The 13,831-nt window shown below is 47.0% G+C and overlaps 1 long non-coding RNA gene across 2 annotated transcripts; it reads left to right on the top strand.

Annotated features, from left to right (window-relative positions):
- The first annotated feature begins 368 nt into the window (after positions 1-368).
- Positions 369-6,520, top strand: LOC140631953 (uncharacterized). Of its 2 annotated transcripts, none has more exons than XR_012029489.1 (4): positions 369-552; positions 1,409-1,592; positions 3,429-3,699; positions 5,081-6,520. It is a non-coding gene; the product is annotated as an uncharacterized lncRNA (long non-coding RNA). The 2 variants fall into 2 exon arrangements; XR_012029491.1 differs by having other exon boundaries at positions 381-552; positions 3,429-3,616.
- The last annotated feature ends 7,311 nt before the right edge of the window (positions 6,521-13,831 follow it).

The raw sequence follows: 13,831 nt of genomic DNA, 5'->3' as shown, positions 1-13,831 counted from the left end.
ATGAATTTGACCTGAGATTTAAAGAGAGAACAGCTGAAATGCTACAGAGAGAAGGGTTTTCACTTCTAACAATGTAGGAAGTAAGAAAAAAATAAAAAAGAATCAAGTGGGGAGGGACCCCATGAGGAGTCGGGCTAAATCCAGGTGGCTAAAGCCTCCGGGAGAGGAAAGTCCAGCCCCAGAGAAGCAGGAACTTTACAAAGTCCGCACCAGATTCTTCCCAGATGGAAAAACACTTAGCAGAGAAATCAGGCAGAATCACAGGAGGGGCAGTGGAGCCTCCAGTTTCCTGGAGTCCCTAATGGAGGAAGTGGGTGGGGGAAGAGTGCGCCCCAGACTGTGGGCCAATCACGGTAAAGGGCTAGAGCGCGTGACCCGAGGGGCCTCAGGGAGAAGCTCTTAGGAAAACCTATGAGAGGGTCTGTGGTGACATGGATGGGAGTTGCATAGAGTGCAAGCATTGAGTGCAATGCAGAACTTCAACTTATGACCCGGAGATCAAGACCTGAGCTGAGATCAAGAGTTGGAAGCTTCACCAACTGAGACACCCAGGTGCCCTGCCGTAGTTTGATTTATTTTATCTGTTTATTTATTATCTTTCCTCTGAATGGGCCATAGTTTCCTGTTTCTTTGTGCACCTTTTGATTTTTTTTTTTGGGGGGGGGGTTGTTATTCAACACGGAACACTGACTCTAACAATGTGGTATTCTGGAGATCAGATTCTCCCCTTCCCCTCAGGATTTGCTGAGTTTTATTGCTGTTTTTCTTTATTTTCGGTTCTTGAAGATTTTCTCTGTGGCAAAGATCAACCTGAGGTGTAAATTTAAGGGTTTCTCAGGTCTTTTCTGAGCCTTTCATTGGGCAGGTATGGTCACTTTCTAATATTCCCCGTATGTATACTTGCTTTTTAAAAATTATTTTATAAAGTCCATTTTCTTAACATACCTTAGTTTAAGGGATAGAATTTATATATTCATCCGTTGCATATAATACTTAGTACTCATTATATTAAGTGCCCTCTTTAATGCCCATCACCCAATTACCCCTTCCCCCATGCACTACCCTCCAGCAACTTTCATCTTTTTTTAAAAAATTGAACAGGCTGTCAGCTGTCTTCCTATTTACAGGTTTGGTGTCGTTCTTTGCGTAACAGACCCCCTAATAAGTCACCTGCCAGTGTTGCCCCTAAGGCGGGAAGGCCAGGCTGATTCCTTGATGCAGGTGCCCTGTGTGTTAAGCCAGGTCGGGCCCTCATCGTGTGTCGGCAGACCTAGGGCTCCACCTGTCGTCACGGATGAGGCCAGGACGTTAACCACTTTGGGCAATGCACGAGGACTCGGGGACTGCACTTGCAAATAGCCTTTACCCTCTAGAGGCCTCAAAGTTCTTCCCTGTGCTCTTCTCCAAGGCCGGGACACTAAACCACGGAGGAATCTGTTCAGCTTTCCTGCACAGCCCACTGAGGAGGGGGCATTCCACGGTCCTTGGGGTCCTACGAATGACGTCGCAACCAGTTCGGGGCAGACCGGGCGACGCAGGGAAAGCAGGGAAGGCCCCGGAGCCAGGCTCCTACCCAACCCACGGAAACAGAGGTAGGACAGGAAAAGCGGGACCATGAACCTGGCTGCCTAGCTCCAGGCTGTTAGGGAGCAGCCCCCTGAACGGCTACTGGGCTCACGGAAACCCCAGATGTAGGAAAATACTACGGAGGAGACGTTGACCGGAGAGGAGGGAAGCCTCTGTGCTCCTGACGTTTATGAAGAACCATCGTGTGCAAGCCCGGCCGCTTCTTCCCAGCGGGACGTGGGGTTCACAAGCCGCCCTGCTGCTGGGAGGAGGCCGACCGAGCTCTGGGCCAGTTCCCACGGAGACAGACCCCTCAGGCCCCCGCGGCCATCCCACGGAGACAGACCCCACAGGTCCCCGCGGCCATCCCACGGAGACAGACCCCACAGGCCCCCGCGGCCATCCCACGGAGACAGACCCCACAGGCCCCCGCGGCCATCCCACGGAGACAGACCCCACAGGCCCCCGCGGCCATCCCACGGAGACAGACCCCACAGGCCCCCGCGGCCATCCCACGGAGACAGACCCCACAGGTCCCCACGGCCATCCCACGGAGACAGACCCCACAGGCCCCCGCGGCCATCCCACGGAGACAGACCCCACAGGCCCCCGCGGCCATCCCACGGAGACAGACCCCACAGGCCCCCGCGGCCATCCCACGGAGACAGACCCCACAGGCCCCCGCGGCCATCCCACGGAGACAGACCCCACAGGCCCCCGCGGCCATCCCACGGAGACAGACCCCACAGGTCCCCACGGCCATCCCACGGAGACAGACCCCACAGGCCCCCGCGGCCATCCCACGGAGACAGACCCCACAGGCCCCCGCGGCCATCCCACGGAGACAGACCCCACAGGTCCCCACGGCCATCCCACGGAGACAGACCCCACAGGCCCCCGCGGCCATCCCACGGAGACAGACCCCACAGGCCCCCGCGGCCACCCTCGGGCCCGGCCCCCGGGAGCTGCCTCTGCATCCCCGCCCCTAGCTTGGTGGCTCTGCTCACCGTCGCCGCAAGGTCCGCCTTCGGGCTCCAGGAGACGGGTGAGCCCAGAGCCAAGCCTTGCGGTGCCCCAGCTGCGGCTCCCAGGCTGCCGGAGGCCCCTTCCCTCCTGGCCCCGGAGAGCGGCGCGAGCCCTTCCCTCAGGAGGGCCTCAGGGGCTGCCATGAGCACACCGAGGTCGGCCCCTGCTCCTCGGTGACGAGGATGACCTCGGTGTGGTGATATCGGCTCTTCCTCCCGAGCCCCGGCTGCCCGGGCCCAGGCCAACCCCAGACCAGGGGCCGCAGCCCCGGCGCCCGTCCTCCAGGGCCTGCAGGGCCTGGCGTGCAGCGAGCCCCATCACCTCTAGTACGGAAACCCGAGTGTCTGCCGGCGCCCTGTCTCCACGCTGGGAACCCCTTGCCCCCAAGCCTCACCCGTCTCTTGAGTGCAAGGTGTTGCCTTCGCCTTTCTGGGATTTTAAAGATTTTTTTTAAATTTTTTACTTATTCATGATAGAGAGAGAGAGAGAGAGAGGCAAAGACACAGGCAGAGGGAGAAGTAGGCTCCATGCAGGGAGCCCGACGTGGGACTCGATCCCGGGACCCTAGGATCATAGCCTGAGCCAAAGGCTCAACCACTGAGCCACCCAGGTGTCCCTCCAAATTCCATTCTTGCATTTATATATTTGGCAGTAAAGAATTTAGACACTTTTATACTTTCTTATCAGAAAATCCATTAAATATGAACAAATTTTGCCAAAATTCTAACATAATTCATTGTTTCTCTTCAGACTCTTTATTTGCAGGATTTTAAAACCAAGGAAAATGAAGCTCACTTTCTTCAAATCCACTTTTTTTCTTTTCTTTTCTTTTTTAGGATTTTATTTATTCATGAGAGACACAAAGAGAGAGAGGCGGAAACACAGGCAGAGGGACAAGCAGGCTCCATGCAGGGAGCCCGACGTGGGACTCCATCCCAGGACCCCAGGGTCAGGACCTGAGCCAAAGGCAGGCGCCAAACTGCTGAGCCACCCGGGTGTCCCCAAATCTTCTATTTTCCTTCAGGTTGAGCCTCTTTCCCATTCTGGAGTAAACAAATACTTTATTTTAGACAAATGAATCTCTTCCTTCAGAAACCAAAGCACACCGTGAGTGCACTGTCATATTTCTTTGCCACTATTGCTCCGAGCATGGTCTCAGTCACCAGTATTGATTATCAGTGTTAACCAAAGTCATTAACTTCTATTTCACAGACAGGATTGGGGGATGGGGGCTGAGAACTGCCTGCCATCCTGCAGCATTGAGCGATGTCACACACAGGGACCTCTGAGCAATTGCTGAGGCCGAGCGGGGGGTGCATTGGTGTCCAGGGTCCAAAGCAAAGAAACTCAATAAAAAAAAACTCAATAAAACCATTGGGAGGAGAGGGAGGAAGCAGAATTGGGCAGATGGAGGAGTCAGGGTCTGTGGGACCAGAAGAGACACGGAGAGGGGCCCTGCATTGACTGAATACTGGGGGCCACATCCACCACAGTCAGTGAGGCTCACAAGCAGAAGAGAACCCCTACAGTGCGCCCATCGAAGTGGTAAAAATGGACCTATTTTAACATGGCCCAAAGGCGTCAGTGCTTGGTGGCATATAAAAATAAGAAGAAATGAATACTTAAAGATTAACTATTGATTAGCTTAATATTAATGCAAAGTCTTAAAGTTAATTAAGGACCTTGGAAATGATATATAAAAATGACATTCTACAGAAAATAATTAGTGTTGGTATAATAAAGCTTGTCAGATTCAATGAATTATGAATACATATTGAATGATATAGTTGAACTCAATTTTACATTTTTTAAATCTGAAACTTCATATGGAAGTAATATTAACATTGATCAACATAAGAAGTACAGGAAGTTCAGATTATCTAATCTATTCAGGGTAAAACCAACTCAAATTTAGAAGAAAAAATAAAATGTACACTTGCATTATACTTCATATAGTTAAAATCAAGAACAAAGCATATGAGCTGTTTTTTTATATGAGCTGTTTTTAAACCAAACTTATTAATGTAGTGATTACAAAGCAATTTGTTTAATCACTTTGATTATATTAACTTTGTTTCTTTTTTTAAAGATTTTATTTATTTATTCATGAGAAACACACAGAGAGAGGCAGAGACACAGGCAGAGGGAGAAGCAGGCTCCATGCAGGGAGCCTGACACGGGATTTGATCCCAGGACCCCGGGGTCACGCCCTGGGCCAAAGGCAGATGCCAAACCGCTGAGCCACCCAGGGATCCCTAACTTTGTTTCTTATAGAAAAAAAATGCTAAAAGTGGTAGAAGTTTTGGGGAGAAAGAGTTTCTCTTAAAAGGTTAGCACATTAAATGAAGTATCAGAAATTCAGTTTCTATATTTTCTGAGAATTCTGGGAACATTACATTTATATAAGCATTCTTAGTGGCTATAAGCCAATAAGAACATTTATTTATTGTGACAGACTTTATAATCTATTACTACACTCTTGATATAGATGATATTTCAGGTGCTTGGTGCGAGAGGTAAAGAGAAAATGAGAAAAGTCTCGCCGGAGACACACAGTGCAGAGCTCTCACAGCTTGCTTTCCACAACCCCAGCCCAGGTGAAGTGGGCACTGAAGCCACCCCTCACCTGACGCAGCCCTCAGCTGATGCACCTGATGCAGCCCTCACCTGATGCAGCCCTCACCTGATGCAGCCCTCACCTGGTGCACCTGATGCAGCCCTCACCTGGTGCACTTGATGCAGCCCTCACCTGATGCAGCCTTCACCTGATGCAGCCTTCACCTGATGTACCTGATGCATCCCTCACCTGATGCAGCCCTCATCTGATGCAGCCCTCAGAGACTCCCTCTTCTTTTTAAGGGACCCAAAGCATCCTTTTGAGGCAGGTGGGCACACAGACGGAACACAGGAGAGTAAGCCAGACTTTGTCACCTCCCGGCCAGTGCAAGTGGATTGCTCCGGCCCCAGGGGACAGGGGTCTCTTAACGGCCAACCGGGAAGCCGGCTCCTGGGCTCTGCTGCGGCCAGTGGGGAAGAAAGAGCCGGATCCTGGCCAAACCGGCGCCGAACCAAAGCTGACCAAGAGCCAGAAACAAAAACAGGAACGCGGGGTGGGGAGGAAGAGAGAAGCAGTGGGTGAGTGAAGGGAACGACTGGTGGCATTTGGGACGTCCCCTGGGATGGGGCATCAGTCCCACGACCTTGAGGCCCCGTGGGAGGGGTCCTGTGGCTCTGCCGGGCGTCCACCGCATCGTGATGGGGCTGCCAGACTTGGACGGTCCAACTAATTTGTAGGAGAAAACACGTAACTTCCGTGCCAGTGTAGACTGAAGCCCGTCACAGATGCGCTGGGCTCACTAGTTAGGGAAGCAGGAGGAGGGTAAGGCTGAAGCCCAAGTCGCTGTTCTGGAATGTGTTTCTGGGCTTCGCCGCACCCCTTGGTTCACTCGAGGAGAGCCCTGCTGCCCACCTGCCTCTGGAGCAGAGCCCGTGCACCCCTGCGGTCGAGACGGCCTCCCCGCGCCCACCGAGGCCGTGACGACGGTGACAAATCACAGGGTGTGCACGTATGACAACAGCCTGCGGAAAGCAGCTGGCTGCTGCCTGGTCTCGGAGCCTGCAGGCCTCTGGGGGGTGCCTCCAGGCATCACACTCCCCGGGACACTGAGGCCACCGCTCCAGACTCGTGCGCCAGCTCCACGGGGGCTTCCGTCTCCCGGAGGACTATGCCTGCCTTTTATTCAAAGTTTGTTGTATTGAATCAATGAAAAAAAAAATTTGTACAGCAAAATGTTACTAAAACTTTCACTCCCATCAAACGTTACGGTGGCCTACACCGACGTGCTCTGTGGCACGGTCATTTCCACCAATTACCAGTTTCTTTCAACATAGTTTATTCCAGAATAAATAATATCACAATATGCTCCTAGGCTGTGGTGAGATTATTTGACAACTGCATCTGCCCTGGCGAAGAGACCCACGGGTAAGCCCCGTAGCTGGAATCTCCCACGAGACTTAGGCAACCACAGAAGTGAGGGCTCCTCTTGCTGGCTTTCTCCTTTCCCAGGGTCTCTGGGCTGCTCAAGTTCTGTTCTCTGGTTCTCCACCAGCAAGGCTGCGGACTTTCGATGCAAACACCTGCTATCCCTGCCCGGGACCGGGCTGGCCTTTAGGCTGAGAGCCACAGGAAACAAGAATTTGCGTCCTCCCTCTTCTAAATACAGACTCCACCCAGGGTCGGTCTGCGCTGGGGGCCGTCTGGTGCCTCCTCGAAGCTGCTTATATATTGTCTTGAGTTTATGGCTGGGGGTGGTTGGTCTGTGAGGAGCCACTACCATCCCCGGGAGAACCTCCTACAGATGGCACTTGGAAAGCTGAGCTGTTCACCCTAAGAAGTCCCCTTCTGCTGTGTTAGGGGGAATGTCTCCACTAAAGCTCCGAGGATAAAATTATTTATTCCATTTTTTTTCTATATATTTATCTCATGTGCTGGTGTCTTAACTCAGCACCGTGACTCTCCCCCTTCTCCTTCCTGCTTGGTTCCCTTCTGTTCCCTGTCTCCTCTCCCCTCCCTATGGATCTCATGTTAGATAGTGCTCCGCACCTTACAGATACTTCAACTCAAATAATCTTTATTTGGTTTTTTAAATTTCTCTGGAAAACCCAGGTGAACTATACTATAACCACATTATAGATGCGGACACAGAGTCTGTAGCCAGGCCGGGCCACAGGGTGAAACACCAGGACTGGCACACCGGCCCTCAGGGGGCTCCTGGGTCCCTGGAGGTGGTAGCTGGTGCTGAGAGCCGATGATCAAAGGCAGTTTCTGGGTCTATAGCAGAAGTTTAATCTACATTTTATTAAAATGCAGAGACTTTCAGAAAATTAAAAAATTGTTTGGATTCTTATTTTTTAAAGATTTTATTTATTTATTCATGAGAGAGGGAGAGAGGCAGAGACACTGGCAGAGGGAGAAGCAGGCTCCCTGCGGGGATCCCGACGCAGGACTCGATCCCGGGACCCTGGGGTCACGCCCTGGGCCGGAGGCAGATGCTCCACTGCTGAGCCACCCAGGTGCCCTGTTTGCACTTGAAAAAGACATTTTCAAGCAGCTGTAAATCATTGCACCACAGTGTGATCAAATCTCTGCTGGTATTGGTGACGCATTACACGAAGGCACAGCTGCCAATGGATAAAAAGGTAGATTTTCCAGAACCTGTAATTGTTTGACATTTGAGCAGCATAAGCAGATTTATAGGTGGGATTGTTGAACTGAAGCTGTTACTGTAGCTGAGGGAGACTTGGGGCAGGACTCTGAGAACAAACCACCAAGGACGGGGAGTCATCTCGGGGTGACAGGAGACGTTTGAAGAAGAGGTTAGCTGGCTGCCACACCTGGCTAGTTGGTGGAGGAGGGGCCCGTCAGCTCCGGGAACTGCCTCGGAAGCACACACAGCGATGCTGGCTTCTCCTCACTGCACATTTAGTGGCACAAGCTGCACCTTATCAAATGCGTTACTTATCAAAATATATACATTTGACTTTCTTGTCCGTATTCCTACTGGCTTTTAAAATTCATTTATGTGAACTTCAATTAACATAAAGTTTTCACATATATATTTAATACATATGTAGTTAGTACATATATTTACTTATGATTTATTGTGCTATTTTCTGAATAGCAGAAATCTATATGTTCACATTTTACTAGATCCTCAGTATTCTTTTCTTCATGGATGTTTAAGCAATTTATAATGCACGCAAATCTTTCACCATTTGTGTTGATTTGCAAACTCAGTATGTAATTCATCGTTAGAGACCAGGTCATTGTGTTTTTGTTTTTTCATTTTCTTGTGAGGTCCTAACTCATTTGTCAAGAATATATTGTAGGGGCACCTGGGAGGCTCGGTGGTTGAGCATCTGCCTTTGGCGCAGGGCATGATCCCCGGGTCCTGGGATGGAGCCACACATCCAGCTCCCTGCTCAGCGGGGAGCCTGTGTCTCCCTCTGCCTCTGGCCCTCCCCCTTGTTCATGCTCTGTCTCCCTCTTTCTCTGAAATAAACAAATTAAACAAACAAACAAACAAACAAAATCTTTTAAAAAAATATGATATTGTTAATTTTATTTTGATTTTTAAAAGTTTCTTCTTCAATGAATTTAATGGAGACTGCAAGAGAATTGAGCCTACATGAACTATTTTCTGTATTCTTTGTTTAGAGTTTAACTATCAATTATCTTCCTGATTATAATTATAAAGTGATACTGACTTTATCATCATCTTATAATTATTTGACATTTATTATTAATTAGCATTTATTGGTGCCTTCTGTATAAGAAACTATCAGTCAAGCCACATAAACAGACATTTAAATGATATTATTAAAACTTCCAATTGTTTCAAATAAAGATTTGTTTCTAGGTTTAGACCATTTGTTACCTGTCCTTGAAAGTATGGGGTGATTTACTGATTTGAATGTAAAGAGCTAAGAGCCAGAGCTGCTCCAGGGCCCCCCAGCTGATAGCACATCACGTAGGAATACTCTGAGCCACGGCCTGGGCTCTCCTGCACCAGAGAGTGCCACAGAGAGCCTGTGTGTTTAGGCACTTCTCATCCCTCCCCCCCAACATGCTTCCTCCCCCACTGGTGCCCCAAACAGCCCCTCACCCTCTTAGAAACCCATCTGCCATTCTGCTCTCATATCAGGCCTATTGCCCAAGGAATTTTGAGACACTTTACAATATTAAGACACACAGGCCAAGGGGCTCTCAGACAAAAACAGAGTCCAGAAACTTCATAGAAGAGGTGATATGATTGTTCTAGGAAGCTAGCATGGATCATCATCACTTCGGGGTAGGGGGCAGTGGTTATTTGCTTTTCATTGTTTTTTTTATTATTTATTTGCTTCCTTTCTTAAAATTTAATTTAAATTCAATTTGCCAACATACCCTTTTTTTTTCTTAAGTAATCTCTACACCCAACATGAGGCTCAAACTCACAACCCTGAGATCAGAAGTGGCATGCTCTATGAACTGAGCCAGCCAGGCACCCTGGTGGTTTTGTTTTGACAGGTTTACTAAGATATAAATTATATACAATTGACTGCACATACTTAAATGTATACAATTGGGTAAGTTCTGACATGTGCATACCACGTGAAACCACCACCATAATCAAGGTGATGGGCACATCTATATACCACAGTTAATTCACAGATAAGACTGTTCAACAGCTCTTGAGGGAATGCAGAGAAGAAAATGATTTCCTGGACAGAAGAAACACCTGAGCAAGGTACACGGACCGGATAGGAAACGCTACTAATATGAGCCAAAAGGGAAATTCAAATCAAAGTGACAATGAGATAAAAGCATTATTCATAATAGCTGAAAAGTAGAAACGTCAAATATCTATCAACAGATGAATAAATAAAATATGATATATCCATATAGTGAAATATTATTCATCAGTAAAAAGGAACAGAGTATGATGCATAATACGGTGTGGATGACCTTTGAAAACAGTATACTATATGAAAAAAAGCCAGGCACAAAAGACTACGTATTGTGTGAAATGTCCAGAAGAGGCAAGTCCATAGGGATAGAAAGTAAATTTTCATTGCCTAGACCTGGGGTAGGGAGTGGGGAGTGACAGCCAAAATTTACAGATTTTCTGTGTGTGTGTGTGTAGGGTGGGGGGATAATTAAAATGTTCTAAGATTAATTGTGGAGATGGTGGCACAACTCTGAATATACTAAAAAGCATTGCATTATATACTTAAATGGATGAATTGTATGGCATGTGAATTATATCTCGATAAAGCTATTTAAAAAAGAGATAAAAAAATAAAATATAATTTAAAAAGAGATAATAGGAATTCCAGTTCAAGAGGGTGACATAGGAAGATCCTAAACTCACCTCCTTCCAGACACACTGAGTCTAGAGCTACATATGGAACAAGGCCTTTTTTTAAAAACCTGAAGGCTGACTGAGGGATAAGTACACATTGATCAAGCAAGACGAAAACCACATTCAAATGGAAAGGAGAGGCTGGGACACATTCTTGCCATAGACCACGTATGGGGTTCCACATCCAGGAGGGAACTCAAAGCCTGGAGCTTCTCCCTGAGAAGCAGAATGTTTGAACCCCTTATCAGGCTTCCCAACTTTTAAGACATACACTTGAGAAACAAGACCCTCAAAACATCTAATTTTGAAAACCAATAGGGCTTATGTCCCAAGGCCCACAAGACTCTGAGGATCTAGAGCTCTAAAAGGGTTCACTCCCTCATACTCACTGGCCCAGTGCCCAGCTCAGAAGGAGCTGACTGTGCCCAGACTTAAAGTGAAGGAGGCTCACCTGCTTACATTAAGCACTGGCCTGAGGGGCAGGAACGTAATTTAACACAGACATCAAGGGGCCTGCTGGAACACTCTCTGGGAACTGAGACTAGTGGGTGCCATCTCCGAGCTCTCCCTTTCCTGGGTCCCAGACCACAGTAACTCTTCGAAGGGAGCTTTTACATGTGTCTGGTGCCTCAATTTTTGCAACTGCCATCTATGGAATGCCTCTTGATCACCTGGCTCTGGAGGTCAGGGGAGCTTGTGCTCCTGGTCTTATGGGACTGTAATAAATGCTGTCACACAGAAGGGAGTGCATACACCTGTTTGGCACCCTGATTTTTGCTACTGCTTCCAGGGACACCTCTACAGTACTTGCTCTGGTAGCCAGTGGGGCTTATACTGGTGAGTCCAACAGGACTCCAACAGAGTTCTTAAATAGCTACTACCCTCAGGGCACAGTTATGGCAACAGACCCAGAGCTCAGTCTTTCTGTGAAGGCAGCCTATTAGCTAATTATTATTACTAGCCTACCCCCTGATGGGGTAGGCAGGCATCTAATTAAATATGCATCTTGATATTGACAGTCATTCTTTCCAGAGACCTCAGAGGTTGGGTGGTATCCTCACGCTCGTTCTCTGCTGCACTCCAGCACACCAGTGACTTGTGGAGGAGAGGTTAGACACGTCTAGTACCCTGGCTTCTGTGGCTGCCGTCCAGAGGATGTCCCTCGATCACCTGGCTCTGGTGGCTGTGAAGGAGTTTGGTCCCACAAGCCTGTGGCAATTGGAGAGATGGTTCTTGACAGGCTACCACCCCCAGGGCACTGCACAGACAGTGGACTAAGCCACATTCCTTCTGTCTTTCTGTGAAAGAAAAAAAGGCTTCTTCGTTTGTCCTGGATCTTTGACTTGAGGGCCAGACTTCAGGTCTGTCAAACATTGAATGGCTAAAAAACTGCTTTCTAGAAGCACAAGCTGTGAGTGCCATCTTGGTGCTATCCCTCTGTCTTGCTCCCCTTCACTAGTATCACTCAGGTGAAAGATTATACATTCAGCTGGAGTTCAGATCTCTAGGATGGTTGCCCAGGGAACACCTACAGATTGCCCAGCTCTAGTAGTCAGCAGGGCTTTTACTTGTGATTCCACCACCTACATATATTTCCATGCTTTAAAAAGCTGATGCCTGCAAGTCTGTGTCCAATCAGCCTGAATCTAGGTGCTGAGATGAATCTCCCTTTTGTTTTTGTTTTTGTTTTTTTTGAATCTCCCTTTTGAAACATTGATAGGACTTGGCACACCATCAAATACTGGAGCTATGAAAATATGATAGGTGGCCTGGACAAGCACAAAGGTTTGAGAGCTAGCCAAGACCCAAGGGTTGAGGGTTGAATGAGGCAGGGTTGAATGACAAGTTTCATATCCTACATGAGGCCAGTCCTCTAAGACTGCAAGAAGAGGTTGTTTCCTATCCTGTATAAAAACCAATACAGACCATCAAACAAATGAAACGGACTATGTTCCAAATGAAATAAGAAGATAACACCTCAGAAAACAACAACAACAACAACTTAATGAAATAGAGATAAGTCATTTAACCTGATGAAGAGTTCAAAGTAATGGCTATAAAAAGATCATCAAACTTGAGAGAAGAATGGATGAACACAGTGAGAAGTTCAACAAAGAAAAGGAAAATATAAGAAAGCACCAAAGATAAATCATAAAGCTGAAGAATAGAATAATTGAGCTGAAAAGTTAGAGGGGTCCAACAGCATACTAGATGAAGCAGAGGAAAAGATCAGTCAACTACAAGGCAAGACAGTGGAACTCACACAATCAGTACAACCAAAAGAAAATGAATGGAAAAAAAATGAGGATAGCTTAAGGGACTTATGGGACAACATCAAACAGGCTAACGTTTGCAAAATCGGGCTCCTAGAAGGTGAAGAGACAGAGAAAGGGATAGAAATCTTACTTGAAGAAATAATGGCTAAAAACTTACCTAACCTAGAGAAGGAAGCCCGGAAAGTTCCAAATAAGAGGAACCCAGAGAAACCCACATCAAGATACATTATAATTAAAACATCAAACATTAAAGACAAGGAAAAATATTACAAAACAGCAAAAGAAAAATAATTTGTTCTGTACAAGGGAACCCCCATTAAACTATAAGTACATTTTTCAGCAGAAATTTTGCAGGCCAGAAGGAATTGTCGCAACATATTCAAGGTGCTAAAAGAAAAAAACTGGTATTCAAGAATATCCAGCAAAGTTATCATTCAGAATTGAAGGAGAAACAAAGAGTTTTCCAGACAAGCAAAAGCTAAAGGAGTCCATCACCATTAAATAAGACTTAGAAGAAAAGTTAAAGGGACTTCTTTAGGCTGAAAAGAAAAGGTGCTAACTAGTAAAAAGAGTACATACAAAAGAATAAACCCTATTGGAAATGTAAATATGTAGTGAAGGTAGTTGATTAATCACTTATAAAGGTAGTATAAAAATTTAAAGATAAGAGTAGTAAAAATAACTATGATTACAATATTTAGTTATGTAATATGCAAAATAAAAAGAGATAAAATGTGACATCAAAAACATAAAACATCGGGGCTCTTCAGTGGCTCAGTCAGTTAAGTTCAAACTTTTGGTTTCAGCTCAGGTCAGGATCTCAGGGTCATTGGACTGAGCCGTTGTATCAGTCTCCACACTTAGCAGGGAATCTGTTTAAGATTCTCTTTCTCAAGACCCCGAATAGCAAGGGGAATACTGAAAAAGAAAAAAAACCCAGAGCTGGGGGCATCACAGTGCCGGATTTCAGGTTGTACTACAAAGCTGTGATCATCAACAGAGTGTGGTCCTGGCACAAAAACAGACACATAGATCAATGGAACAGAAGAGAGAATCCAG

The sequence above is a fragment of the Canis lupus genome, chromosome 1, assembly GCF_048164855.1.
Source record: "Canis lupus baileyi chromosome 1, mCanLup2.hap1, whole genome shotgun sequence".
Taxonomy (NCBI): domain Eukaryota; kingdom Metazoa; phylum Chordata; class Mammalia; order Carnivora; family Canidae; genus Canis; species Canis lupus.
The sequence above is the reverse complement of the archived record's forward strand: the minus strand, read 5'-3'. Positions and strand labels throughout refer to the sequence as shown.